The sequence below is a fragment of the Carlito syrichta genome, unplaced genomic scaffold, assembly GCF_000164805.1.
Source record: "Carlito syrichta isolate Samal-C Ts95f unplaced genomic scaffold, Tarsius_syrichta-2.0.1 Scaffold25776, whole genome shotgun sequence".
NCBI classification, from domain to species: domain Eukaryota; kingdom Metazoa; phylum Chordata; class Mammalia; order Primates; family Tarsiidae; genus Carlito; species Carlito syrichta.
The window spans coordinates 1-4,295 of record NW_006969872.1 but is presented as its reverse complement, the minus strand read 5'-3'; the positions used below and the strand labels follow the sequence as shown (position 1 = coordinate 4,295).

The 4,295-nt window shown below is 37.8% G+C and overlaps 1 pseudogene; it reads left to right on the top strand.

Moving 5' to 3' along the window:
- The first annotated feature begins 1,032 nt into the window (after window positions 1-1,032).
- Window positions 1,033-2,072, top strand: LOC103268092 (annotated as a pseudogene).
- The last annotated feature ends 2,223 nt before the right edge of the window (window positions 2,073-4,295 follow it).

Genomic DNA, 4,295 nt, shown 5'->3' with positions numbered 1-4,295 from the left:
TCACATTTCTGTAGTTTCAGTTTTAAGTTGCACACTATTGTGAGTAGCAGTGTGACCTCATCTTAACTTCATTACATCTGTAAAAGCCAATTTCTAAAAACAGTTGCATTTATAGGAACTGGTAGTTAGGGTTTGAGCATTTCTTTTGAGATGAGACAGTTCTGCTCAAAGTAAAGGGAAACTAGGTGCAGCAAATACAATGTTCACTGCAGCCCAGGACACAACACACCTACTTTTTCTTTCCAATTTTTCTACTAAATTATTAAAACCAACAGGACTCCTTGACACCTCTTCAGGCTTCAGTGCCCTTGTCTACACAGTAATAATGTGGACCGGATGATTTCTAGGGTCATTTAAATAAGATTCTATAATTCATTAAAACAATGTATTTAGCAATTGTTTATCAGTATAAATGTATACGAATATTAGTATAAACCATGGTGTCAACTTTAGTGACATTTACTATTCTAGAAACCTTTGAAATTAATTGTGCTTGAATTAGAGTTACAAAACCAGTGTCCATTGCAGAGTTTCATCACGTTGTAGTAATCTATTAAATTATACCAGTTACTCAGGAACATATAAAGCTGATATATAATATCAGGACAATTATTTTCTTGAAATATTTCACATAAAATAGTCTCAAATACGTTAGTTCTTCAGGATTGATTTTCAGCAAATTCTTATTTTAATCACCTCTGATAATTAATTTAAAGGGCGAATATTTATGTCTATTTTGACAATAATCTAAATCTTCTTGTATGTTATAGCTGTCTGTATAATGCAATTAACATTTTAAATCGTATTTGATCCCATTTTCTTTTTGTTGTCAGAGAATTCATAAGGTCATGTGAGTTCTGTGCTATACTTCTTCTGAGTTCATTGTACTTCCTTTCCCTCCCCTGTCTCACTCATGTAATTTTTAAAAACCAATTGAATTGTTTTTATTATGTTTTTGTAACATTTATAATCTGTACAATGCCTTAGTTATAATAGTATTCAAGCACTTTTCTTTAACTTCTTTTAAGTAAAATGAAGAAAACTTTGCTGGCAACCACGGTAATTCCGCTGATGTTCTTGTGTGCTTCGGCGGGGGCTTGGCTCTGGGTCCCCCGGAGCTACCCCCTGCCTTGGCGCCTTGCAGGGAGGATTAGCATCCCCATCCACCCTGGGCCATGCAGGCATCCATGCATCATTTCCGCTGTAGCCAGAGTGGCCTCAGCACCGTGCGCCCTGCAGCCCTACCTGCACCTCACGTGGCTGGAGAAGCCTGTCGGAACTTGGCAGTTGGACCTGCCCTTCACCTGGAGCCCTGGTTTGGCAACGGAAGCAGGTGGATTTCCAGATTGGTGCATGCTGTCGCTTTTTGACACCGGAGCCATTCAATGCGTGCAGCGGGCTGTACTCTCAATGGCATGTGGATTTGGCACTATGATGAAAGGAACTCGAGAACAGCATATCGCCCAAGAGCCGCTGGAGACATTTCAACTCTTCAAAACTTCCGAGTTTTTCTCAGAGGAAGCTGCCTTGGCGTAGGGTGTGTGTCTGAATTGCTCCAGTCTAGCTCTGAGCGCATCGTCCTTACTACTTGTGGTCACCTACCCACTAATGAAGAGATACATATTGGCCTCAGTTTGTCCTGGGGTTGATGTTTAAGTGGGGCACGTTAGTTGGCTGATCTGCCATGAAGGGCTCCTCTGAGCCATCCGTTTGCCTCTTTATTTTCTGGAGTCATGTGGACACTCATTTATGCACTGTGTATGCCCATCAGGACAAAAGAGATGACGCCGTAATTGGGCTGAAATCCATGGTGCTGTGGTTTGGGGAAGACACAAAACTCTGACTGGATAGCTTTGTCACGGTGATTCTGGGAGCCCTGGGCCTGGTGGGAGTGAACACCAGCCAGACCGCCCCCTACTATGCCACGCTGGGCGCTGTAAGGTGCCCAACTGGCTCACCAGATTTACACTCTGAACATCCACAGACATGAGGACCATGGGGATAAATTTACCTCCAATCAAACTCTAGAACTAACAGTTTTTTAAGGGATTGTCCAAAAAAAAAAGTATTAAATGTTAGTGGCTATTATTATTCTTATCTCATGGAAATCTTTGGTCAATAGGCACACTCCCTTTAATAGATAATAATAAACCCAATCTAATTCTTCTCCAGAGAGATTTAGGGGATGAAGAAAGAAGGAAAGAGCAGTATGAAACTGATGCAGAGAGGCTGAGATGCAAAACAGCAGAGTCACTAGTCCAGGAGGACAGTCAACAGGGCTACTGCAACAGTGAGTGAAGCATGGAAGGCTTGCCCCATTCTCCCCAGCGTGTGATCATTGAAACCACATTGTCTGCTCTTGTGCTCCAGTGTATTCTCATGGCTGAAGGTCTTTGATGTACACTGACATCTATTCTTAGAATTATAGCCGAGTGTTGCATAATATTTTGCTTTCCAGAATGATGTCATTTTCAGCAGAACTTTCAATTTGTATCTGGCATACAGGAACACAACTGGTTAATTGATGTTTTTATATGCGTTGTTTTTTGGTGTGTAATTCTATTTTTTTCTATATATTTCTTTAATTTTTTTGTAAACATTCTTTTATTATCTTTCATATGAATAGTTTTCCCCCATCTGTATGTTATATTTTTTTTGTTAATTTGTTCTGGCTGTAGGGCTCAATTTAATGTTGAAGAGGAGTAGTGACCATAGAGATTCCTATCACATTCTTAAATTTTAAGGAGTTTCCCTGCCATTATACTGTTAAATTCAATTTCCATATTTTTTATAGACTCTTTACCATATCAACTAAATTACCTTCTATTCTTTGTTTACTAAGAGCTTGAATCCAGAATGAGTAATCAGTACTGAATTTGAGCAAATGCTTTTTCTGTTTTTAGGGCTGTGTCATTCTTCATTAATTTCTCGGTGTCATAAATGGTTGAATTTTTTTCAATATTTCCAAGATGTCACTTCTGTGTCTTTTGGCTTGTAAAGTTTCTGATGAGAAGTCTGTTGTTGTTCTTATCTTTGTTGTAAAGTGAAATAATTGTTACATCTCTGAAATGAGCCTGTCTTGAATATTAGTATTATTTTTTTAAACATATTTCTGAACTCAATGTTTTGTATATTGTACTAGAAATTTTGCTTGTAGGTTCTATATTTGTTGATTAGAATTTTTCTGTTACATGTTTTTCTTGTCTAATTTTTCATAAAAGTTACTGTATTCTTCTCATGAATAGTCTAAATTTCCCTCATGAATAATATTGTCAAACATCATTCTATTTATGTGCTTATCTTGCAAACATATCTCTTTTCATTAAAATGTCTATATAACGATTTGCCCACATTTTATTGAGTTTTATTTCAGTTGAGAGTGTGTTACATGTGGTGAAGTCCAGTTCTTTTGCAGATATGTTTACAAATATTTCTCTCTCTGTGGTTTTTTGTGTGTGTGTCTTTTAAGAAACCAAATTGCCTTAGTTTTGATGAAAACCAATGTACCTTTAAGACAAATTTATTTTGTATCCTACCTAATAAACTTTGCCTTACCTGAGTTTCATATATATATGTATAAAATAACTTACAGTGTACGTTTCCCATCTAGGTCCTTAATTCATTTTTTTTTTCTTGAGTTGAGTCTCACTCTGTCATCCAGACGAGTGCAATGGCCACTCCCAGTCACCGCAGCATTGACCTGCTGGGCTCCGGCGATCCTTCTGCTTCAGCCTTCCAAGTCGCTGGAACTATAGGCACATGCTACCACACCCGGCTAATTTTTTTATTTATTGTAGAGATGAGGTCTCGCCAAGTTGCCCAGACGGGTCTCGAACCCACGGGCTCAGGCAATCCACTCACTTCAGCCTCCCAAGGTGCGGGATTACAGGCTGAGCTACCAAGCCCAGCTTTAATTCATTTTTAAAATGTGATTCAAAATAGGGGGCAAGATACTTTTTGCATAAGATATACAATTTTTCCATAACTGTTTGTTGCAAAAGCTGAAATCCCTTGAAAAGGTCAAAAGATGTGTCAATGTCTAGACCCACTGTATTCTTCTGATGTTCTAATTGCCAGTCTTTTTCTTTTAATGAAATTCATTTCCTGTCTAGTTAATTAAGCCGCAACTACAACTACATCTTTTAGATATACATTTTAAAGTAAAGAAACTACTTGAACCTTGTCTCTCAAAGTTTGTAATTTATGTTTCCATTTGTTCAATTTCAAATTTTTCCAAATTTTTCTTGTGATTTCTTTTTGACATGTGTTAATTTAGAAATATTTTGTTCACTTTC